Consider the following 27,276-nt stretch of genomic DNA (forward strand, 5'->3'; position numbering starts at 1 on the left):
ACTCAGCTATAAGAAGGAATACAGTACAAACACATGGGATAACATGAATGAATCTTGAGGACCTTATGCTGAGTGAAGGAAGCCAGGCATTAAGTGACAAATACTACATGCCCACTCTGATGTGAAATAAGCAAACCAAGTTGTCTCAGGGAGCTAGAGACTAGATCACAGCCTTACAGGAAATTGGGGGTGAGGGGAGAGGAAGGTTGTGAGCCAATGCCCAGTCAGGCAAAATCTATGATAAATTGGAGGTAAGTAGTTGTGCAATGAAGGAATAGGATGTGAGCATACTTATACTATTGGGTTGGGCTTTGCAGGCTTGAGGGGAACTAAGTTTGGGAGGATGGGTCGGAGAGTCCAAGGAATTGGGGGGAAGATGGGGGAGCAAGTGAACATGGGAGGTTGTCAAATATGTGGTTCAAACTATAATGTCAAGAAAACTCTTTAGAAAATATAATAAGGAGAGGAGGGGGCAAGATGGCGGCTGAGTGAACATCCCTGTTAGGGTCTTCTGCAGGGAATCGGCTGGGCGGCTTTGGAGACTCTTTGGGACCGGATTGTTTCGGGATTTTTGCTGGTCCGGAGGTGTCTGGACATCGATTTGGAGGGAAGGTAACAGAGAGGATCCGTCTGTGAAATATACACGGAGATCCCAGCTACCTGTAGAGAATTCCCTCCTTGGGTAGGCGGAGACGAGGCATCTAGTCCCGCTCGGTGGGGCTGAGCCAGGCCGGGCCGCAGCGGCGGATGCCGGAGCCGGGCCGGGCTGCGCCGGCGGCGAGCGGGGCCGGGCGGGGCCGAGCCGGACCGAGCCGGGCGGGGCCGGTTCAGGCCGCAGCGGCGGGCAGCGGACGCCGGAGCCGGGCCTGGGCCGCTGTAGCGAGCGGAGCCGGGCCGGGCCGCGGCGGCGTACGGAGCCAGGCGGGGCCAGTGCAGGCCGCGGCGGCGAGAGGCGGACGCCGGAGCCGGGCCGGGCCGCTGTAGTGAGTGGAGCCAGGTGGAGCCGGGCTGGGCCGCGGCGGCGTACGGAGCCGGGCGGGGCCAGTCCAGGACGCGGCGGCGAGAGGCGGACGCCGCGGCGAGAGGCGGACGCCGGAGACGGGCCGGGCCACTGTAGCGAGCGGAGCCGGGCGTAGCCGGGCCGGGCCGCGGCGGCGTACGGAGCCAGGCGGGGCCGGTGCAGGCCGCGGCGGTGAGAGGCGGACGCCGGAGCCGGGCGCGGCCGCTGTAGCGAGCGGAGCCGGGCCGGGCCGCGGCGGTGTACGGAGCCGGGCGGGGCCGGTCCAGGACACGGCGGTGAGAGGCGGACGCCGGAGCTGGGCCGGGCCGCTGTAGGGAGCGGAGCCGGGCGTAGCCGGGCCAGGCCGCGGCGGCGTACGGAGCCGGGCGGGGCCGGTGCAGTCCGCGGCGGCGGGAGGTGGACGCGGGAGCCGGCTGGGCTGCTGTAGCGAGCGGAGCCGGGCGGAGCCAGGCCAGGCCGCGGCGGCGTAAGGAGCCGGGCAGAGCCGGTCCAGGCCTCCGCGGCGGGCAGTTGCGGGCGGAGCTGGGCCTGCGGAGCGGTTTCTGTTCTTTGTTTTTTTTTGGAGCATCTGCAGTACTGGGGAGTTCGTGGGCCCTGGGCGGCCTATTGGGGGTTTGTGGGAAGGGAGGTGCTTGCAGACCCATTTGGGCAGACAGACGGGGGGTTTTAGGGCAAAGCGGGGGGAAGTTGTTGTTTTAGATAGTGTTGCAATTGTGACACGTGTATACCTGTATCTCTCTTCCCCCTATCCATTCCCCACCATTTGCCCATCCTCTTTTTCTTTCTTCCTTTCTTCTTGTCTTTCCTTTTTTTCTTTATTATAATTAGTTTTTTTTTTTCGGTTTTCTCTTTCCCTCTTGTCCCTCATCTTCCACTCATTTTATTTTAATTCAAGTATACAATAGGTGCTACAGGGAACACCTCACATTTGCTGGGTTTTCCTATCCTCCACTGCCTCATTTCTGTGTGAACTGATTTAGGCTACCTACACTATCCCCCTTCCCCTGCATCTTGATATCCACTATCATCTACTGTCTCTCCTATATTCCACCCCCACCTCCCGTTCTTTGATCCACAAAGTGTCTAACTCTTAATTTCTAATATCTTTGTTCTGTTTTCTGTCTGTTATCCACTCTTGAAACTCCTACCTTTCTTTTCTTTTTCCCTCTCTCATGAAAACAATAGCTTTGTAGTTCATACCATATTCCTCCCATATTCAGTCATCTACTTCATAAAAGGTACTCTACCTACAGCTATAACTCTATACAATCTACATGAATCTAACCTCCATCCTCCCAGATCTCATATTCTTGCTTTGTTAACATACCTCACCAATACTACTTTACACTTTTCCCTTGCTGACACAATTGCCTTTCCCCAACACTAATACTTTCCTCTAAAGTGAACTTAACCAACAACAAGTAACTAGAATAAGAAGAAAAAAGTGACAAAGAGAAGAGATAACACCTATGCAAAAATAACAACTAATTAACCTCCAAGAGCAGACAAAGAAGCTAAGGAACTGATTAAATTCATCAAAATAAAGAGATGACCAGAAAGCAACAAAAATCTACAAACCAAACCAGTAATCAGGAAAACATGGCTGAATCCAATCAACAAACCAATAATCACGAAGGGGAGCAAAACTTGGCACAAGCAATGAAAGATCTCAGAACATTTATCACCGACAAATTTGATGCAGTAATGAAAGAGGTTAACAACATGAAGACATCACTTGGAGGGGAAATTGCAGACATACGCAAAAACATAACAGATATGATGGGAATGAACACCACAGTTCAAGAAATAAAAAATACACTTGCAGCAAATATCAGCAGACTAGAAGAGACAGAGCAGAGAATTAGTGATGTGGAAGACAGTACATCAGAAATCAAACAGATAGTAGAAGGGGTCAATAAGAAGATAGAAAAAATCCAATTAGGATTTAGGGACCTGAATGACAATGCAAAACGCTCAAACATACGTATTATAGGCATTCCAGAAGGTGAAGAGAAGGGAAAGGGGTCAGAAGGAGTGTTGCAGGAAATAATGGCTGAAAACTTCCCAAATCTACTGAAAGAGACAGATGTACATATCCAAGAAGCACAGCGCACTCCACAAGTCATAAACCCCAACAGGACCACCCCAAGACATATACTTGTCAAATTATCCAATGCTCAAGACAAAGAGAAAATCCTAAAAGCAGCAAGAGAAAAGAAAACCATCACATACAAGGGAAGCTGAATTAGATTAAGTGCTGATTTCTCTTCTGAAACCATGGAGGCAAGAAGACAGTGGTATGATATAGTCAAGGTACTAAAGGAAAAAAACTTCCAACCAAGAATACTCTATCCAGCTAAACTAGCATTCAAACATGATGGAGAGTTCAAAATATTCGCAGACAAACAGAAACTGAAAGAGTATACCAACAAGAAACCTCCCCTTCAAGAAATTCTAAAGGGAGTTCTGCAGGAAGAAAGGAAAAAACAGGAAAGGCAAAGTTGGAGGAGAGTATAAGACCAACAACAACAAAAAAAAAGACAAAAAAATATATATAAAAACAAAATATGACAAACACAAATCCAATCAAAATATGGCTAACACAAATAATTCCTTAGGAATAACACTGAATGTCAACGGATTAAACTCACCTATCAAAAGATTCAGACTGGGACATTGGATAAGGAAATATGACCCATCCATATGCTGTCTACAAGAGACACATCTTAGACCCAGAGACGCATGGAGATTGAAAGTGAATGGCTGGAAAACAATCATACAAGCTAACAATAACCAAAAAAAGGCAGGAGTAGCTATATTAATATCAGACAAAATAGACTTTAAATGTGAAACAACTGTGAGAGACAAAGAAGGATACTACATTTTAGTCAAAGGGAAAATCTGTCAAGAAGATCGAACAATGATAAATATCTATGCCCCTAACAAGGGAGCCTCTAAATACGTCAGGCAAACGCTGGAAAAACTAAGTGAAAGAATAGATACATCAACAATTATAGTGGGGGATTTTAATACACCACTATCAACTCTGGACAGAACCTCTCAAAAGAGAATCACCAAAGAAACAAAACATCTGAATAGTATATTAGAGGAGCTCGACCTAATAGACATATATAGATCGCTACACCCAAACACAGCAGGATATACATTTTTCTCAAGCGCACATGGATCATTCTCCAAGATAGATCATATGCTAGGCCACAAAGAAAGGCTGAACGAATTCAGAAAGATTGAAATCATACAAAACATTATCTCTGAGCACAGTGGAGTCAAGCTGGAGATTTGCAAGGGACAGAAGCCCAGATTTCACACCACGATTTGGAAATTAAACAGCACACTCTTAGAAAACAGTGGGTCAAAGAGGAAATCTCAAAAGAAATTAATAACTACCTTGAAACTATTGAAAATGATAACAAAACATACCAAAACTTATGGGATGCAGTGAAAGCAGTACTGAGAGGGAGATTTATAGCCATAAATTCATACATCAAAAAGAATAAAGAGCAAAAATTGAAGAACTAACTGCACATTTGAAGGAATTAGAAAAACAACAACAAAGTAACCCAACAGGAAGAAGAAGGAAGGAAATAACAAAGATAAGAGCAGAACTAAATGAAATAGAAAATAAGAAAGCACTTGAACAGATAAACAAGACCAAGAGCTGGTTTTTTGAGAAGATTAACAAAATTGACAAACCTTTAGCAACACTAACAAAGAAAAAAAGAGAGAAGATGCAAATACACAAAATAAGAAATGAGAAAGGCGATATCACCACTGACCCCACAGAAATAAAGACTATCATAAGAGGATATTTTGAAAAACTATATTCCAACAAAAATGACAATCTAGAGGAAATGGACAAATTCCTAGAAACACATAAGCAGCCCATATTGACAAAAGAAGAAATTGATGATCTTAACAAACCAATCACAAGCAGAGAGATAGAATCAGTTATTAAAAATCTCCCAACTAAGAAGAGCCTAGGGCCAGATGGCTTCATATGTGAATTCTACAAAACATTCCGGAAAGAACTGACACCAATCCTGCTGAAACTATTCCAAAACATCGAAACAGAAAGAACATTACCCAACTCCTTCTATGATGCCAACATTACCCTAGTACCAAAGCCAAACAAAGACATCACAAGAAAGGAAAATTACAGACCAATTTCTCTAATGAACCTAGACGCAAAAATACTTAACAAAATACTTGCTAATCGTATTCAACAACACATTAAACATATTATACACCACGACCAAGTGGGATTCATCCCACGTATGCAAGGATGGTTCAACATAAGAAAATCAATCAACGTAATACACCATATAAACAGATTGAAGGAAAAAAATCACATGTATATATCTATTGATGCAGAAAAAGCATTTGACAAAATACAGCACCCTTTCTTGATAAAAACACTCCAAAAGATTGGAATACAAGGGAATTTTTTGAACATGATAAAGAGTATATATGAAAAACCTAAAGCCAATATTGTTTACAATGGAGAAATCCTAGACTCCTTCCCTCTAAACTCAGGAACAAGACAAGGATGCCCACTGTCTCCGCTCCTATTTAACATTGTCTTAGAAGTACTTGCTCAAGCACTGAGGCAAGAACCAGAAATAAAAGGCATTCAAATTGGAAAGGAAGAAGTCAAAATTTCATTATTTGCAGATGACATGATCCTATACATAGAAAACCCTGAGAGATCTACAACGAAGATTCTAGAACTCATAAATGAGTTTAGTAAAGTCGCAGGTTATAAGATCAATGCACAAAAATCAGTAGCATTTCTGTACACCAATAATGAGCAAGATCAGGAGGAAATCAAGAAACAAATACCATTCACAATAGTAAATAAAAAAATCAAATACTTAGGAATAAATTTAACTAAAGAGGTAAAGAACTTATACACCGAGAACTATACAAGATTGTTCAAGGAAATCAAAGAAGACCTAAATAAATGGAAGACTATTCCTTGTTCATGGATAGGAAGACTGAACATTATTAAGATGTCTATCCTACCAAAACTGATCTACACATTCAATGCAATCCCAATAAAAATCAACGCAGCCTTCTTTAAGGAACTAGAAAAACTAACTATGAAATTTATTTGGAAAGGAAAGAGACCCCGAATAGCCAAAGACATACTGAAAAAGAAAAACGAAATTGGAGGAATCACACTACCTGACTTCAAAACATACTATAAAGCTACGGTGGTGAAAACAGCATGGTATTGGCATAAGGAGAGACACATAGACCAATGGAATCAAATTGAAAACTCTGATATAGAACCTCACATATACAACCACATAATATTCGATAAAGCCACCAAACCCTCTCAACTGGGAGAGAGTGGCCTATTCAACAAATGGTGTCTGGAGAACTGGATAGCCATATGTAGAAGAATGAAAGAGGATTACCATCTCACACCTTATACAAAGATCAACTCAAGATGGATCAAAGACCTAAATATAAGAGCCAAGACCATAAAAACCTTAGAAAGCAGTGTAGGGAAACATCTACAGGACCTTGTAATAGGAAATGGATTTATGAATATCTCACCAAAAGCACGAGCAGCAAAAGAACTAATAGATAAATGGGACTTCCTCAAAATTAAAGCCTTCTGCACCTCAAAGGAGTTTGTCAAGAAAGTAAAAAGGGAGCCCACACAGTGGGAGAAAATATTTGGCAATCATATATCTGATAAGAAACTTATAACTTGCATATATAAAGAACTCCTATGTCTTGAAAATAAAAAGATAAACAACCCATTTATAAAATGGGAAAAAGACTTAAACAGACACTTCTCTGAAGAAGAAATACAAATGGCAAGAAAGCACATGAAAAAATGTTCCAAATCTCTAGCTATCAGGGAAATGCAAATCAAAACTACAATATAGATACCATCTTACACCCATAAGATTGGCAGCTATGAAAAAAACAGAAGAATACAAGTGCTGGAGAGGATGTGAAGGAAGGGGAACACTCATCCACTGCTGGTGGGAATGCAGAAGGATCCAACCATTCTGGAGGACAGTATGGCGGTTTCTCAAAAAACTAGCCGTAGATTTGCCATATGACCCAGCAATACCACTGCTGGGTATATACCCAGCAGAACTGAAAACAAGGACACAAACCGATATATGTACACCAATGTTCATAGCAGCATTGTCCACTATTTCCAAAAGTTGGAATCAACCCAAATGCCCATCAACAGATGAGTGGATCGATAAAATGTGGTATATACACACAATGGAATACTACTCGGCTGTAAGAACAAACACACTACAAACACATGTGGTAACATGGATGAATCTTGAGAACCTTATGTTGAGTGAAGCAACCCAGACATTGAAGGACAAATACTACATGACCTCAATGATATGAAATAAACAAGCTGCTCTAGATAGCAAGAGACTGAACGATAGGCTTACAGGAAATCGGAGGGTGGAGGAAGGATATGAGCCGATGTCTCCAAGGGTGGAATTTAAGACGAGATGGTGGTAAGTATGAACACAAAGAAGAGATAAAAGGGGGGCAAGGGGTTGCCTTTGGTTGGGGCTTTGCAGGTTTGAGGGTGGCTGGGGAGGGACGGATGGGTAACGTTGCCCAAAAGTGGGGGGAGGGAGGGGTAGCATACGAACACAGGAGAGGGTCAGGTGTTGGTGGAGAGTAAAATGCCGAGAAAGTCATATCAAAATATAATAAAGAGGGTTACCTGTTTAGAATGCTTGGAGGGGAGGGTCTGATGCAGGACGGGCTCCTGGGGAATGTCTAAATGCTCATTCTGCCAGAGTGGGTGACACCATGGGGTAGAAACCCAAGTAGTGAGAGTGGGGGTGGACCCACACCCTGGGGAGTACTAATGCCATCAAATAGAGGGAACTGTATCCCTCGAGAGAAGGGTGGCTCCCAGGGCATTGGGGCAGTTGAGCAAGTTAGGCCCTGAACACTATTCCATCTATCTCTGGAAGTGGCTCCTCAGGAAACGGAGGTTGGCTGTCACTGTGGGCACCAAGGTGGAAGGGAAAATGGACGTTAAATGTGTGGAACCAATGTAAATAGGGGGTAAGAGAGGAGTTTCTTGAGAGTACACAAGGATAGATATAAAACATGTAATATTACACCATAACATATAGGAGATGACAGACTGATAATGTAAACCATAATGTAAAACATAGGATAACTAAAAATGTAAAGAACTGTGTATCCTAAAGTATGCACCATAATGTAAGCACAGATGTTACCCTGTTAGAAAGCTAATGTCTCAGACTCTGTACATCACTTTAAGTAAATATGATATGAATACGGCGTAAGAGTATCACTGTGGAAGGGAAAAGGTTTTCTGGTGGATGTGTGGGAGTGCTGTATATTATATATATACATTGCTGTGGTCTAGGACTCCTGTGAAGAAAAGCTGAATAATTAGGGGGGGGGGGGGAAAAGAAAAAGAAAAAGATAGGATGTGGAATTTTTTCAAGTCAACATTCTTTATCTAAGTTCTTTATCTAACTTTATCCAAGTTCTTTATCTATCCTTTAAACCCATCGCTATATGCCATTCCCTAGTAAGGGACCATGACATTATATTGGGCTTCAAATTTCGGGGAGTTCTGGATCACAGAGTGTTTCAACAATGGCAATGGAGGGATACTGGTATGGGATACCAATGACAGGTGATATATGGCTGACAGGGAGCTGTACAGAACATATGTCCAGGGTGCATGGTAATGTTTGGATATACTCATAGTGGCAACAATTAAAAACCACAGCAGGGGGGGTACTGGGTTGCTGGCCAGTGGTGCTCTGTCGTGGTCCCTAGGGGAGCAGCGATAGTCTCCCAGGTACAGTGGCGGGGACCGGGAGGGAGTGAGGGTTCAACAGTGAGCCCCTGATGCTAATGACTATGCTTGTGAGCTGATAAACCTAAAATAAGAACAAGGCCTAGAGCAACATTGTGCCTGGGAATTTCCTCCTGTCACCCTTCATGTTACTCAAACGTGGCCAGTCTCGAAGCCAAACTCAGCATGTAAATGCAATGCCTTCCCCCCAGCGTGGGACATGACACCCGGGGATGAGCCTCCCTGGCAACGAGGGACCACTATCAACTACCAACTGATGATGCAACTGGAAAATGACCTTATACGGAAGGTTCAATGCGGATCAGCAGAATATCCACGTCTAGATAAAATACCATGACTTTAAAATGCTGTTTGACCTAAAGTAAGGGGGAAATGAAAAGGAGAAATGAGTTTATATGGCTACGAGTTTCTAAAAAAGAGTCTGGAGGCTGGCAGAAGGATTGCCCTCATGCACAACTGAGCAGAGTCAGAGAGACAGATAAAGCAGATACAACCCCCAGATATTGGTTCCTTTGAGGGCTAAAGAGACCCATGGGAGTTATGGTCATGGCCGATGGGGTTAACTACCAGGGCAGATGGCCCCTCTTTGGAAATGGTGTTTATGTGTGATGAATCTGGACTCAGATGGGATCTCCCTTCATAAGACTTTCATGCTAATGTGCTGGAGGTGCAGTTAATGTTGGGGTTTAAGATATATTTAGGGGATTTGAATCTCTGGACTGATAATGTGATAGCCAGGTCCTGAGCCTCAACAGACTCCAGCACCTACAATCTGATCTATTGGACTTACCACACTCAGCTAAGATGGAGTTGAAGAAGGACAACCACCACACCATGGAGCCTAGAGTGATTACAACTGAAAATGGGAGGATTGCATCCAGCATCAATGTGGAATCTGAGCCTCCTCTTGACATAGAGGTGCAATGGACACAACCAATCCAATGTCCACATAGAAGAGGTGGCATTGGATTGGGAAAAGTGGACATGGTGGACGATGGGTATGGGGAAAGGCAGGAAGAGATGAGAGGTGGAGGCGTCTTTGGGACATGGAGCTGCCCTGGATGGTGCTTCAGAGGTAATCACCGGACATTGTAAATCCTCACAGGGCCCACTGGATGGAATGGAGGAGAGTATGGGCCATGATGTGAACCATTGTCTATGAGGTGCAGAGGTGCCCAAAGATGTACTTACCAAATCCAATGGATGTGTCATGATGATGGGAATGAGTGTTGTTGGGGGGGGGGAGAGGGGGGGTGGGGGGGTGGGGTTGAATGGGACCTCACATATATATTTTTAATGTAATATTATTACAAAGTCAATAACAAAAATACAAAAAAAAAAAAGAAAATATAATAAGGAAGGGTTACTGGTATAAGGTGTTTGACGGGGGGCATCTGGCACAGGGTGCACCTGGGGCAGGCTTTTAGGGAGTGTGTGAGTGATCATCATGTCATAGTGTGTTATATCAGTGGGTGGAGAGCCATACAATGAGTGGGAAAGTGTTATGCCACCATCCTGGGCAAGGCTGATGTTCTCAAACAAAAAGGAGAGTGTGTCTCTGGAGAGCATGGATGGTTCCCAGTCAGGAGGATATACTAGTGTGTCAAGCCCTCAGCATTGTTGCAAGTATCTATGAATCTTGTCCTTCAAGCAGTGAACCTTGATTGTCACTGTGGGTCCTGAGGTGAGGGGGAGAGAGGAATAGAATAGTTGTAAGAGGGGGTAACTGGGGACAATGGAAGTGTTCTGAATGATCCTGCAATGATGGATACAGGCCATGTTAAATATCACCAAAAATTTATAAAGGTGTATAGTTTAAAATGTAAACCATAACATAAATCATAATGTAACAAAAAATTCATAAAAGCATACAGTCTAAAATGTAAACCATAAAGTAAATCATAATGGCCCCATGATTAGTAGCTATGTTTCGATATCTGTACATCAGTTGCAGTAAATACAACAGCCACATGTAAAAAGACCATTGCTAGGGAAGGGAGAAAAGGGTTTCATGATAGGTATATGGGACTTCCCTATATTCTATATGTGACTTTACTGTGACCTAAATCTTTTTGAAGACATAATAATTTTTAAAAAAGGATGTAGACATTAAGGAAGAAATGGAAGATATTGCTATGCCACTGTACATACAAGGCAACACCTATTACAGAGATGAAAGGCAAATCATCAAAAAAACCTTTATGACATCTTTCATTTTTTTAATACCCCAATTTATTTTTCACTTTATTTTAGTTTTTCTAAATTATTATGTATTCTATTTCTACTGTTTAAACCTATGATTACTATTTCATTTTCTTATTAATAGTATTTGGCAATATATTTGACATTATTTTTAAAGAAGTTTTGGATCACAGAAGGGTTTAACTATGGCAGGGGAGGAGCACTGATGTGGATTACCATTGAAGGGGATGCATGGATGAGAGGGAGTTCTCCAAGGCATGCATATAGGGTATATAGAAATGTTCATATGTTCACTGGTATTGACATAGGGGGTAGAGTTTCACATGAGAACGAAGGGAGTGCTGAGTTCCCATTCAAGGATACTATGCCACACTCCCCCAATGGAGCAGCAACAATCCCCCAAGTATAAGGGCGAAGACCAGTGAAGAAGGATGGTCCAGTGATGGGCCCTTGATACTGATGAATATGCTTATGAACACATATGCATGAAATTTCAACTAGGCCTAGAGCTGCAGGGTGCATAAGATTTACCTCCTGAGAGCCTACATGATTCTCAAATGTGGTCACTCTCTAAGCCAAATTCAGCATGTAAATGCATAACCTTCCCCTCAGCATGGGTTATAACTCCCAGGGATAAGCCTCTCTGGCACCAAGGGATTACTACCAAGGACCAGCTGGTGATGCAACTAGAAAAAGACCTTGAATAAAAGGAGGAAATGGTAATGACAAATTATATGGCGAGGAGACTTCAAAATGAGTCAGGAATCATCAGATTTTTACACTTATGCACATGTCAGCAGGATCTCAAAGACAGTCAAAGTAGATACAATCCCAGGTACAGGTGCTCCTAAGGGCTATACAAGGTCCTATGGTCACGCCAGATGACTCTGGAGTTCAGTGCCTTTTCAGTGGGCCCTACTTTGAAATTTATACTCTTGAGTGGGATGGTGTTGGACTCAGATGTCACCTCTCTATGCATGCTTCTTCTGTCACTTTTACTGAAACTGTGGTTGGCATTGGGTATGTGTATGTTCAGGAGACTTGAATCTCCAGCCTGTCTATGTGCCAGCTGGGCCCTGAATCTCAGCAATGTCACAGCACCTACTCTCTGGTTAATTGCAATTACCCAGGTCAGCTAACAGGGTGGTGAGGATGGTCAACCACCACACCAGGGAACTGAGGGAGGCTACAGCTACAAGCAGGAGAACTCCATCCATCACCCAAGTGAGATCTAAGCCCCCTTTTGATTTAGAGGTTGAGTGGATATCATCATCCCAGGTTCCTCAGGATAGAGGAATGAAATATGGATTAGAGTGGACTTACTGGTATTCTACTATAGAATTATTGTGACTCAAGCAATGGAAGAAATTGTATCACTGATGTAGAGACAGTGGCCAAGGTAGTTGCTGAAGACTGGGAGAGGGAAAAAGAGGTGTGATATTGGGCATTTTCAGGACTTGGAGTTGTCCTCACTGATATTGCAGGGACAGATGCAGGACCATATATATCCTGCCATATGCCACCGAATGTACCGGGAGAGAGTGTAAACTATAGCATAAACTATAATCCATGCTGTGTAGCAATGCTCCAAAATGTACTCATCAAATGCAATGAATGTATCACACTAATGAAAGTTGTTGATGTGGAAGGTGTGCGGGGTGTGGGGAGTGGGGTATATGGGAACTTCTTATATTTTTTAATGTAACATTTTGTGTGATTGATGTATCTTTAAAAAATATAAAATAAAAAATGGAAAAAATATTATATTTATAGGGCACATTAAACAACAAAAACAGAATACATATTCTTTTCAGGTACATATGGTATGCTTACCAAGACAAAACCATAGGCTGGGCTAGAAAAAAAAAGTGAGGAAATATAAAATTATTTGCTATCATATATATTATGACAATACAGCGATAAATAGGAAATCAATAATAATAAGGATTCTGGGAAAACTTCAAGTATTTGGAAAGAAATCCTGACACTTTCTAGTATGTCAAAAATTGAGGAGGCAGCTAAAGCAGTACTTAGGGGCAAATGTATAGCTTAAAATGTTTATATTAAAAAAGAATGATAATTTATTATCTTACAGTTGAGTAAGATGGAATTTCAGAGCCATAAATTCCTCTATAGAAAGCTAGAGAAAAGACAGCAAAGGAAAACTAAAGCAATTAGAAGGAAGTAAATAATGAAGATAAGATTAGAGATTAATAAAATTAGAAAACAAATGAGAGAAAAAATAAAATATTAGTTTGAACTTTGAAAAATTTAATAAAATTGATAAATGTCTAGTACACTGATCAAGTGGGGGTGGGAGGAAAAGAGAGAGAGAGAGAGAGAGAGGAGAGAGGGAGAGAGAAAGGAATACAAATATCAGGAAATTTTGGTTCTTATCACAGATCCCAGACACAGATGTTGAAAAGCTAATATAACAGTATTATGGATACTAAGTTGCCAACAATACCAATAAACTAGAACAGATTGAAGAAAAATCCTTAAAAATAAGCTTATTTAAGGGATACACATAGCTCTAGCATACCAGATATATCAAAAAATATGTCATTTATGTCATAAAATAGGAAACAGATCACTTCCTGTGGTCAGGAGAATAATGCATCCATCTGAAAATGACTATGTCCTAATCTCTAGAATCATTTATATCAACTGATATTTTGACTGTCAGTCCATCCTTTCCCAGAAAGCCCTATCATTAATTGGCCATTTCACAGTTTTTTTGTGGGTCATGTCCCACATCTACCAGAATTACATCATCTCTGTTGACATAAGAGAACCCATTTTCACAATAGAAAATAGCAATTCTTAATATCACTCCTGGCCTACAGAGCCCTAATTTCGGCGTAGGTGATTTGCCAGTTTCAAATTTTGCCTTTTCTCTAGTTATACTATCCATTTGAACAAGGTCTCTTGCTGCTAAAGACAAGAGTGTTTTTAAATACTGCTATTGAGGCATTATGATTTGCTCACCATCCCCTGAGTTGGTATTAGCTAACCTGATTTTTCAGCTTCCATTCGTCAGGGCACCAGTAACCCTAAGCAACAACCAAGCAACTCCACAGTCCTTGTAATGACTATTTTCTCCATATCAGTTCAAAGCTAGAGATTTTATACAAGCCAATGGATTCCCTATAGACACGCTTAGCAACCATTATACTACAGCATAACAGGGACAATCACTACTTTGCTTGATACAAACAATATATTCCCTATTTTTGTCTGGTCAGAGAATGATCCAAATCCAGAATCCCATCATCCTGAGGCTCTTCTACCTAGAAACACTTGTGAAGCCAGCTGTCTCAATTTGGATTCACCATAAGTAAATGCAGAATCAAGGATTTATGTGGAAGAACATAGGTAATGTTCTGGAAGAGGTGGTGGTGGTGGTGGTGGTGGTTGTATGAGAGTGGGGTAGTGAGTCTAAGAAGCTGAGGAACTCTTAACAAAGGTGCGATATTGAGCATAGTTCCACAGGTGGTATTTTTGGTTCAATTCTGCCCTGAAATTTTTGAGAAATATAGATCTCAATAAGTTGTTCTAATCAGATATACGAGAGCTAGAATATTTATACCCTATTAACTATCAGTCATTTTTAAGGAGTGCCTTACTAGATAGGCATGAATTCCCCATCACTTAAGACTCTCTCAGTGCACGTGGACACAAGGAGCTCTGGGAGGCTAGCTAGGGTAGGATTCTGATAAAGAGATGTAGGTTCTGGCTGTTGAAGGTGAAGGCATACCAGCAATCCATCTACAAGGAAACAGTAAAGGTTAATCATAGATGAAGTACTGAAATCATCTGCTATAGTAATACTTAAATGTCTTTAGAAATTTCTGAATAATTTTAAAACCCTAGCAGTCTCAATATGGTATAACAGTATTTTTGGTGCCTTCAACTTATTAATGATTCCTGTAGTGCTCTGATAGCAAATTGGTTTTACAAGCCTAGCAGAGGAAACAGCTTATGTATGTACTTGCAATTCTATATAACTAGAATAAGTGTATTATTTTCCACTTGCCTTGAATGTTGCCCTTGTGCCAATGATATATAAGATGTGCTTATTTGAAATATGCTCTCTTATCTAAAATGGATGCCAGGTGATGCATTGAAATTTCTCTTTCAATAAGTCATGGATATGTATATGTGATCAAAATCATGTAAGTAGTAATGTTTCTGATGGTTTAAAACTCATTAAGGCCTGTGTTACCTAAGGACAATTTTTTGCAATTTAAAAAGTAATTACTAAAATCTACTGGAATTCAGCCTATATGGTTATATTGACACATAACATTCCTATAAGTATAATAATGGCTGTATAGAATTGCTTCATTTGTGTGTGTGTGTATCATAGGATTAGGTAAAGGAATCTATTTTTATCTAAAAGGAATTGAAAATGTATAACTTTTTTTTACCTAGGGGTCTCTTCAAGTGGTTACTAAAATTTTTTAAGTAAATTCAGAATATCTTTTTCCAAATATGTATATCTTTACTATATAATATAATGTTCACTTTGCAAAAAGAAAGTATAAGATTGATACTAAAATGCTAGTGTATTTCTCCAGTCTTTGTCATCCACTGGAGTAAATTCATTAGTTTTCAATGAAAACATCTACTAGGATTGAACAGAAGGGAATTTGGTAGAAACAAATAAAATACTTACTGTCAATAAGACGATATAGAAAAGAATAGGTATATGGAATAAAACTCAAGACTGGTAGAATTGTATTGGATTTATGTCATGAATAGATAATTGCACTTGAAGAGGCAATTTGCTACAAACTGAACCCATTCCCTATCCTCTGTCAAATTCAATTCCCCTCATCCTGGTGACATGGCCTATTCTTAGGTTGTATCTACACCAGCAAAGTAAAATGGACACTTGAGCATCTATCCAGTGGTTTTAATCAATGTAGATGGATTTTTAAAAAATTCTTTTTCTTTAAGGGGGATTTGTTTTCCATTAATTATCTTGATAATTGTCAAATTCTTCTCTAAAACTTGACACTACAGATGTTTTTTCTTAGGCACCAATTTGCTCAGAGTAATTCAATGCTCTACTCCTATCTATGAAAAACAATGAATTATTTTGTATCTTGTATTTCCTTTCAAAATGCATTTTTACTCTATTTTAATTTTGTCAGTCCTTATCATTTCAGCAATAATGCTAAAATAAGAATTATACAATTTAAAGTGTCTGTTTTATTTTTCTCATCACATGATTTGGTAGTGAGATAAGGTTAAGTTCCAGAAACACAATTTCCAAACATCAAAATGCTTGGCTATTTGTGGTCTTGGCAGATGTTTCTGTCTGCTGGCATAACAAAAGCTTCCTTGAGACCCATATTTTAATATGAGTTTATATATGTCTGTTAACATTATAATTTTACTTTGACACATAATGCACTAATTTGTAGGATTTTTAATAACTGACATTTGCAAATAGAAAAGGAAAACATCTCTAGGATATTGATTTGCAAAATTACAAAGTACTGTAATTTTCCAAACAAAATTAAAGAAGTAAAAATATATTGCTGCACCCATTGATTTAAAAAAGAAGAATTTTTTACAAATAAGAAATCAGAAAGCTATATAGACCTCTGATTACATTCTATTTCACTCTAATGTATCACCAGTCAGTTGAAAGTTTAGTTGTACCTTAAAAGCAAGATGTTATTCATATAGGGTAGGTATATGCTTTCAACAGGAAACAGAGAAGTTGATTAAAGAAAAGGAAAAATTTAAAGGTATGTAGAAATGTTGATTAAAGATCACATTAAAACAATTTACCCCAGCTAAATACAGAGTCAGATCTTTAACAGAAGCCTAGCTAAGAGTCTCAATACATTCAAAGTATCTGGGTCACTTAGAAATAGATTAGGAATCAACACACTAGTGTTTGGAGTATTCTATATGAATAATTTCATAGGCATAGGAAAGAAGACTCAGAGGAGCGACTTCACATTTTAGCTGTAGTAAATATTTCAAGCTATGCTACTAAATAAAATAATTTTCCTCCGAAATAGGACATAGGTGATCATAGTTACCCAACTTCCTGCCACTTCAGATATTGCCATTTACATTTCTAATCATTAAAAATCATAATATATATAACATTTAATATTGTTATAAAATAATCAAACATAGAAAATAACATATTTAATAATATTTAAGTTTAGTTTACAACTAAGAAGAAAATAAAGAAAACTACTCTCAACTAAAGTTCTGAAATAGAACAACACCAAACCCTTGAAGGTGATGTGTGTCCCTCTTGTATTTCAGGTTATTTCCCCCATGATGGGCACATAGCCTCAATTTTTGCACATCTGTCCTTTGCTTTTTTTGTAGTTCTATTAAAAATCTGTCTATTCCTTTATATTAATGAAATTATACTGTGTGTGTTTTTCTGCAACTTGTCTACACATGTAATGTTGCATCTAAGAATTTTAGATTTGTTACACTTACCAACTCAGGTTTTAGTCATGTTTAATCCTTTTCACAACTAAATAGTAGTCCAATGGTGTTAATATTGACCAATATGTTTATCCATTCTCCAGAAACTGGTCAATTTTAATTTGTTTAAAGATTTTTTGTTATTTACAAAAATTTGCTATGAACATTATTATTCATCACTTCTGAAACAAATGAAAGAATAATTGCTTGTTATAGGATGTATGGATCATCGTCTTTATTCAACAGTGTCAAACTGTTTTCCAAAGTGGTTGTAGCAATTTATATTTCTCCAACAGTGCAGAGAGTCTCTATTATTTCTTATACACTTGCTATTGTCAAACATTTTAGTTTATAAAAAGTTTGTGGTTGTAAATTAATATCATTGTGCACTCTTTTTTATTTCCCAGATTAACCACAAGCATCTTTTCATGTTTGACATTTTTTTCTCTGAGGTAAATATCTGTTCATGTGTCTTCCCTGGTTTTAGTACTGTAAAGATCTTTCAAATTCCCTTATTTTAACTAAATATCTTTCATGATATGTACTTAATTGACCTTTCCAAACTTATGTTTCCTGATTTATCCCTCACTTCTCTGCAGCTAAAGTAAAATTCTCTGACTGTTCCTTAAACAGTGACTACTATTATTATACTATATATTGCTGATTTAGGAAATTATGGATAATAGAGATATTAATGATATCAAACCTTACCAAAATGGTGTGCAGTTAAAAGGTGGGTACAATTTTTGGTCTGTCTACTAGTGAGTTTTGAAGTGTGCCACATAAATCATCCCTTATATGAATGTTTAGGAATCAAATCACTTTACCAGGTGATACACCATATACAGATGAAACAAAAGGTGCTGGAAAAAGAGAAGATAAAATATACACCTCATTGCCCTGCCACATCAAATGATTAAAGTACCAAGAGATTTTCAGGGAAAATAAGGGAGAGATGTATGTACCATTAGGAAACTATTAATATATCATTAAGATTAAAGATAAAAGAAAGCTTTCATGAGGAATATGTTTTTGGGCAAGAAAATAGTAGAACTTGAGAAGAATGATCAATAGATAAATGTGACTTACAGGAGCCTTCTTAATTACCCTGATCCAGCAGCCCTATCTTATGATTTAACTTCACTGTCTGTGCCTATGGGGCAATGTCAGGCAGACACACAGTATTTCAAGACCTCTGAAAAGGAGGTCCGTGCTTTCGTTCCTGGTGCCTCCTAAAGAAGACAGCAAGCTAGCATGAGGGGCAGGCACTGCAAGCTGACAGGACAAGATGATGCAACAAGAGACACAAGAGGAAAAGCATAATAAGAGACACAACAAAATGGGGAATGGAGGTGACAAGTGATTGGGCGCCTCCCTCCCACATTGGAGGTTCTGGGTTTGGCTCCAGATTCCTCCTAAAGAAACAAGAACAGACACAGCAAATGCAAACAGGGTGTGGGGAGAGATTAAAAAAAAAGATTAAAAAAGTTCAAAGAACTGTCATAATGCTTAGAGTATGCTCAGAATATTCTTTGCCTTAATGTCTTTGTTGCACATTGAAAAAAAAAAAGAAGGATGGAATGGGATATGAGTTCATATAAATTGCACTATTTCATTACTAATCTGTCACAGAGGTGGGCACCTTGTTCCAGGAGGTATTTGCTCTCAATGTGAAAAGAGCTTTTCTCTCTATATATAATATAATAGTATAAATATAATATAAACATAATATACAAAACTTAACTTAAACATAATACCACAGCATAATAAACATACCATGTGTAATATGGTATAATAAATATACCACAGGAAACATAAAACCATACCTAGATACCTTACTATTGTCTTTGCTGGTAGAATATGCACAAGAATATGGAATCAGATTTACTTATTGACTTTAATTTTCAAATGGTAAATAATCTAGACAAAATTCAAGAGATAATTTGATAATTGTATGTTAAGTACCAATCCCTGTCTTCTGAGAAGGTGGAAGAAAAATCAAGCTTTAAGAAGAGTTTCTCATAACGAAACAATGTCCAACCAGTTTAGGATTTTACCCTTCAATTTTGTGAATATGTATCTATAGGGTTTGATTAGAGAAACAAAATGTACTATGATAGCAATATAATTATGTATTATTTATTTATTTTGGGATTTGAACCTAAATGATTGCTAGAGCTGATTATGCAGTCTATGTAAAGTCTTTGCATCTGGGGTGATGGAGCCTGAAGTCTGCAGGGAAAGAAGTCAGGAAGGAAAGATGGATGTCAAGTAGAGGAAACTAGGACAAACAAGAGCCTACAAGATCAAACTATAGCACATGAGAACAAGACTGGAATCCATATCAATGCTTTATCACCTTCAAGCCTCCAATTTCAATCACAGTGATGACCTGTAGTAGAAGTTTTCAGCTCTCATCACAGAGCTAATCATGCATCTAGTGCAGCAGTCATACAAACTAAAGGAGGACCTAGTGGGAATTGGAGGAGCTACAAGCTCTGCTGCCATCAGAGACAGCATTGTGAGGTACAACAGTACCCATCGCACTTGTCCCAAACATCTGAATGAAAAAGAAAGTGGCTTCTGATTTACTTCCAAATCTTGCTAAAATATCTCTTGTGGTTTTGGCTGACGGGTAACTAGGTAGGGAAAGGAATTAAGGGAAATATAAGTCAGACTTACTTAGTGTGACACAATAAAAATCTACCAGAGAATTAGAGAAAGTGAATAAATATAAGATAATATCATAAGAAATATTGTATGAGAGTGAACCAACATCATTTGGAGTCTAGTAAATTACATATAACTACTCTTAAAAAGAACAAGAATAGCCCCATGAAATTTTTCTTTGGAGAAAATATAGGAAACTTTCCATAGATATCTACTTTTGGAATGAATATGAGGAACTCTGCAGACCGTTTCTCCAGGCAAAACCCCAAACTGATGAAAATTATTGAAAAACAGCCATTAAAATCTATAGAATATTCCTAAGGATATACAGCACATGGAGAGAAAAACTATGCATGAAAATAAACTAAATCTCTGTAGAAACAATGAGAACTTGCAGCACTTCATTCCAGAACCCATTCCTTATGCTCTCTGACCCATCTAGGTGCAATGATGGAAAATCCTATATGGCTAAGTGTAGCCAAAAACAAGAGAGCTTTCTCTCTTCTCATCTCACAGTCAAGAGATATGGTATCTCACTAGGAGGGTCAGCGACTAACATTTCTTACCCCTCAATTCTAAGAGGCAGATGTTAAGTTCCTGACAAGCATGACAGAGAAATTCAAATCTCACTTCCTTCACCCAGACCCTACTCATAAAGGAGAGTTTTGACCCACGCATTGCCAGCTGAAAATATTAGGAGCTTGATCACTCAACCTAGCTTTCTTGTAGGGTAGAGGTTTCATGTGAGGAAAGACAAGCCAAGAATTCCAGAGTCTATTACTCCCTCCCCAAAGTGTCTTTATAAAGCCAAGGTGTCACTTCAAGTGGAGAGGAGATTCCACCTCAGGATCAGAGCTCAGAAGAAAAACAGTCCACAAGAGAGGACTCTGAAGATCTCTACAAATAAGCTGATGTTATTTGAAATGGAAATTGTGGTGGTAACTGAGAGCAATAAACTATACCATGACCTAACTAGAACACAATAGATATTCAGAGAAAGATACAACAATGTAGAGCACCCCCATGATCAGAACAAACCTCAAAGACTTGTCTCAAAAAGTAGCTCAATTTTAATCGGATCAAACTCGAGCAATTTATGCTTTAGGCATCATTGAAAACATAAAGCAATCAATTAGTGGAGACTAAAACCTGTTAGTATAACCAACAAGACTACTAGCTTAAAAAGAGAGATGAAGAAAACAGAGTCAAAGACTGCAATGCAAAACCACTAACATGCCAAGGTGACTATGCAAATATCCAAGGCTTCATGCTTTGAGGAGTGCCATCAGAGGCTTCTCAATGAAGGTATGCAGACTTTCCTAAAATAGTCCAGCTAAGTCAGTAAACAAATATGCAAGGGAATCACAGCAAAATCATCAATGGCTTATAACCAGAAATTAGAGATATTATCCAAAACACAATGCAAATTGATAGTATATATTTGTGGCAGATTGATATTGCTTAAGAATTTCAAAAATAGACATTGGATTATATTTGTAAACAGGTCTGTCCCTTTTAGGCATATTAGATTATATTGGATTCAGATGTTTTCTTTTACCAGATTAAATAATGATTAAGGCTTTGATTGGGCCATGTCAGTAGGATGTTGAGTCCCCACCCCCTTGATGGGTGGTGACTCACAGAGAAAACCACAGGGCAGAGAATAGAGTGGGATTTTTAATGCTGGAGCCAGGGAAGTAAGCACACAGAGGAGCAGAGAGAAGGCTCAATTAGACACAGCAGGGGCCCTGAGAAGATGTGGGGAACCACCTGTTGTGAGGTCTGTTTATAGCCTCTTACAACATGGCGGAGTTCACAAATCTGCCCTGTCATTTCCTTATTCTTCTCCTCCCTGCTTCTTTGTTCTCCTCCTCCCGCCACTACTCAGGTGACCACAGCAATACGCATGTGCAAGGCATGAAACTCTGCAGGCCCGGTGTGAACTGTCGGCCAATCCCCTCCTTGGACGTCTGCCACCCACAAGACCAGCCTATCACCTATGTACATGTTCCCTTCCCTCTCTATATATTCCCATGTTCTACCCCCAATAAACGAGGCTTGATCAGAACCCTGTCTTGCCTCCATTCTTCTCTCGACTCCTGCCCCTACCCCTGCTTCTTCCCACAGGCCCCTGGACTCCCCCCTGCAGGTTTTGGGCAAGAAGAGAGACAAGCCATTCACCTGATAGGCTACAGCTGACCTTATGGAGAGAGGTGGGCAGTCAGAGAGAAACAAGCCCCAGGAAGAGAGGAACCCAGGAAGCATGAACCCTTGCAGATATTGGCAGACATCTTGCTCCAAAAAACACATGGCGGTAGACTTTGGTGAGGGAAGTAACTTACGCTTTACAGCCTGTTAACTGTAAGCTTCTACCCCATAAATATCCTGGTATTTTGCAACAACACCCCTTTGGCTGACTAATAAAATATTCCACTTTGTAAAATATAGTCAGTAGTTCAAAACTATGTGGATTCCATTTCAGAAAAAGCTGAATCAACACATTGCAAACTCATGGCTTTACAACTTAAATAATTAAAAGGAAACAATCTAAGGCAATCCCTTCAATAGGGACATTTGCAGATATTGTAAAGAAAAAGCCCACTGGAATTGGGATTGCTTGGTTTTAAAACACAAATGAGAAAAAGTACAAAAATCCATCTCCCCAATTTCTTCACTCTCAGAGACCCTCACACTAGTTACACAACTAACTCAACAAACAAGGGAAAGTAACTATTCACATCCACACCTATCAATAAACTCTACCACTTTCCTCATGGATGCAGGGGCAACGTATTTCACCATTAAAAATCTTATTTTCCTATGACCCTTCTTCAGAGTACACAGATCATAACTGTGGTAGGATTTGATAAGCTAATAAATCAAATAAATTACTTGCCTTTAATTAAACTTCTACCTATCTCAGAAGAAAGTCTCATTATCAAGGACAGATTTTGGTTTAGCTCCACTATTCTAACAAATCTTCTGGAAAGAGTTTTACTTTCCAATTAGAATATCAATACTATTTACTTTCCCAATGGCTTTACTCTTAAAGTCCTTTTTTTCCTGCACATTTGCTTTACCCTTTCATAGTTTTCACTGGCCATCTGACTTTTCTTGCTTCTGTCAAAACCCCCAAATCCCTTGAGTGAAAGCAAAGAGGATCCATCAAAAATGGAACCTAAGTCGCTAACCTATGAAAGGTCCTTTCACCCAAGGAATTAACTATTCTCAAAATTGAAACTCACACTAGTACCCAGAACCTTAAGACTTAAGGAGATTCCTTCACTGACATATGCTATGATAGTTTCCCATAAAACTTTTTCTTGACCACCCACACACTTCCCTTGCTCAACCTCCTGTACAGACAGAAACTCTACTTAAGGAACCATAGGCACAACAACTAATAGCATTTGAACCTGAAAAACCAGGCTGGGTGGTTTATCTACTCAGATGAGTTTGGAAACTCCCAGATGGTAGCTTTGGTCCCTTGCATGAAATTTAGCCTTCCACCTCCATTAAGGTTACATATATCAAAGAAAATCTTAAAGGTCTTTTCTTCAAAATTGTATGGAAGCTTCACTTCTTATTGAGCAGGAGTTTTCATCAGGGTTTTCCAGGGAAACGGAATCCTCAGGGGTTGTGTAAATATTATGAGATTTTATAAAATCTCATGACTGTGGGGATGCAGAAGTAAAAATTCTGTAGGGCAGGTTGCAAGTTAGAAACTTAGATGAAGATTTTGATGAATTCCTCAGGAGAAGGTGGATAAAGTATAGACATAAATTCTCTCTTCTCACCACTGAAATCATCACTACTCCTTTTAAAGCCTTCAACTGATTGGATAAGATGTCTTTCATATTTGAAGGCAATCTCCTCAGTTGATTGCAGATATAATCAGCCATAGATGCATTCAACCTAATGATTTAAATCCATGAAATATCCTCACAGTAACAATTAGGGCAGAGCTTGCTGGGCCAAAAACTGGGCACGATTACATGGCCAAGTTGACCAGGTAATAAATCTAGCCATCACAGCAGCTAACCTTGATTTGTGCCATCTTCCAGGGTCACAAACCTGGTAAAACTGTAGAAATGGACAACAAACAAAGCCAGCTTTCCACATGAACCATTGAGTTTTTTATTTTTGTGTTTATGGCTGACCGTGGATAAATTTTAGAATCCATATATACATAGTTATTTTTGTCTGTCTGTCTGTTTATATATGTGCATGTGCATATGTTTGTCTACCATCTACATATGTGTATGAAAGTGTTATATATGTGAGTTAATGTCTGTATGAATTATGTGTGTTATGTGTGTGCAATATTTCTCTACCTCCAGATGATATTACTTTTACAATCCTTACATTTAAAATTTCTTAAAGGAATACTTTTCTGATTGGCTGAGAGATAACTGAGTGCTTATATAGATTGAATATTCCTAAAATTCACAGATATTAAGGCAATTGACATTATAATATATTCAATGTTATTTTAAAAATGGATTCTTAAAGAAACTAAAGCAAATATTGTAAGATTTCAAGTTCATGTAATTTAGGCAAATATTTGACAAATGAAATGAGGTGAATTCCCTTGGTTTAGTAAAAAGCTGTTTTTTGAGTTTTCAGTTTTAAGTATAATAGAACCATACTTTTTAATTCTACTTAGGGGGAAGCAGACTTGGCCCAGTGGTTAGGGTGTCCATCTACCACATGGGAGGTCCTCTGTTCAAACCCCAGGCTTCCTTGATCCATGTGGAGCTGGCCCATGTGCAGTGCTGATGTACGCAAGGAGTGCCGTGCCATGCAGGGGTGTCCCCTGTGCAGGAGAGCCCCATGCGCAAGGAATGTGCCCTGTAAGGACAGCCGCCCAGCGCAAAAGAAAGTCCAGCCAGCCCAGGAATGGTGCCACAAACATGGAGAGCTGACATAACAAGATGATGCAACAAAAAGAAAAAAAAACACAGATTCCCGTGCCGCTGACAACAACAGAAGCGGACAAAAGAAGAATATGCAGCAAAGAGACACAGAGAACAGACAACCAGGGCGGGGGGTGGGGGTCAGTGGGGGCGGCAGGGGAAGGGGAGAGAAATAAATAAATCTTTAAAAATAATAACTCTACTTAGGTATCTTCTTCCTAAGCTTATACAGGTTTGCTGATTGAATAACCAAACCTTTCATCTCCTAGATGTTTAAAATTATGAAAAAATAAATTTTTTTTCAAAAACATTGAAACATTATTCTGATAAGCTTTATTTCAGCAGTAATTATGTTTTGAATTATGTCACTCTGAAGACAGTTTTTTACATCTTTAGGCAATTAAAAACCTTATGGTTATTCTAAATTAAGTTAGCTAATGGATATTTATTAATTATGTAGGTCATTTCTAAGACACAATACTGAAACATTAATTACTAAGTATAATTTTAAGTTTGCATACTTTTTGCCTTTTATTTTTATAAGGTATGTAGAAGCTATAAATAACTGGTTTTGTTAATGTGTGTTCATTTTTATCACATTGAGAAGTTGTACTATTAGGAAGTGTATGGCTATAAAAAGTTGTGCGCTGTATTCATAACTTCTGCTGGCCTGTACAAAATGATCTTGTATTACCGACAGTTCAGTTATTCACTTCCTATTTACCTCTATTAAATAGATATTACTACTGAGGTTATAGTTACAACCAATACATATGAATGAGACTCTACTAGGAGCAATAGTGTCAGAAAGCAACAACAGTCTATGCAATGTAGGCAGGGTGTATTTTTGTAAAGGAAAAAGAGAATAGATATGCCTTAAAGTAAAATGGTAGTTCCAGAATGAGAAAAAGAAAAGCATAGGACAAACCCTGAATGGTTATAGAAAGTTGTAGGAAGTTCATGGAAAGAGAATTTTATTTGTCATAGTCAAAGCTTGCTGAGGTTCAATGAGTCTATTTACAGTTTATTCAAAGACGTTTAGTATTAAATATTATACTGGCGCAAAGTTAAAATATGGGTTTCTCTCTGTTAAAATGATGAAATTTTTGTGGTTTATTGTTCTAATCTTGATAAAAGGTTGTAAAAGGGTATACTGGTTTGAAGCTCTGTGTATCCCAGAAAAACAGTCTTAAATTTAATCCATTCCTGTGGGTGTAAAGGCATTGTAAGTAGGATCTTTTGGTGAAATTACTGCAGTTAAGGTGAGTTCTTCCTCAATCAGTACGGGTCTTAATCCTATTACTGGAGTCATTTTCATAAGAGAATGTAATTCAGAGAGAGGGTGAGAGAGAGAAAAAGCCACAGGAAGCAAGAAGCAAGACACTAATGGAACTTGGAAAAGAGTGGAAAAACTGGAAGGTGCCACCATGTGCCTTGCCATATGACAGAGGAGCAAAGAGATCTGGCAGACTGTGAGTGTTAGGAAGAAAGCATCACCATGAAGTGCCTTTCATGTGGATTTTTTCCCAGCCTCAAACCATGAGTGAGTAAATTCCCATTAGATTGACCTATTTCATAGTGTTGCTTGAGCAGCCCAGGAAATTAAAAGAAGTGTTTTCTTTACTCTAAGTAATCCATCTAGAAGGCAAAGTTTCCATATCTTACGAGAAAATTTTCCTTTTTATTACTTTTTCATATCATTGATTATGTAAGAGAACAAAGGCCACTTTTGAAAGAGCTAAGATTTTTTTTTCTTTTTTTACAATCATGTACCTCCTATGTTTACCTCTGAAATATTTTATTGTCAGTTGTTGAAATATGCAGCCAAGAATTGTTTGTCACTAACCCATGAACCTATTTAATCAAGTGTTCAAATCTCCTGACAACTTCTGATATTTTGCTTTCCCAAAATCAAATCCTAAATGATAACTTTTGCACTTACAATAGTATTTGATATTTCCCAGAACTTCTGCAAAATCACAAAGGATTTGTTTTTTCACCTCGTAAAATGAGAAACACTAGAAATAATTAGATTTATTTAATATAAATTTCTTCAGGGGAAGCATTGTCAAAATCAGAAGAGATGTTTAGCCTTCTCTAGGTTAAATTTGTATGGG

Source organism: Dasypus novemcinctus, chromosome 15 (assembly GCF_030445035.2).
Source record: "Dasypus novemcinctus isolate mDasNov1 chromosome 15, mDasNov1.1.hap2, whole genome shotgun sequence".
In the NCBI taxonomy this organism is placed as follows: domain Eukaryota; kingdom Metazoa; phylum Chordata; class Mammalia; order Cingulata; family Dasypodidae; genus Dasypus; species Dasypus novemcinctus.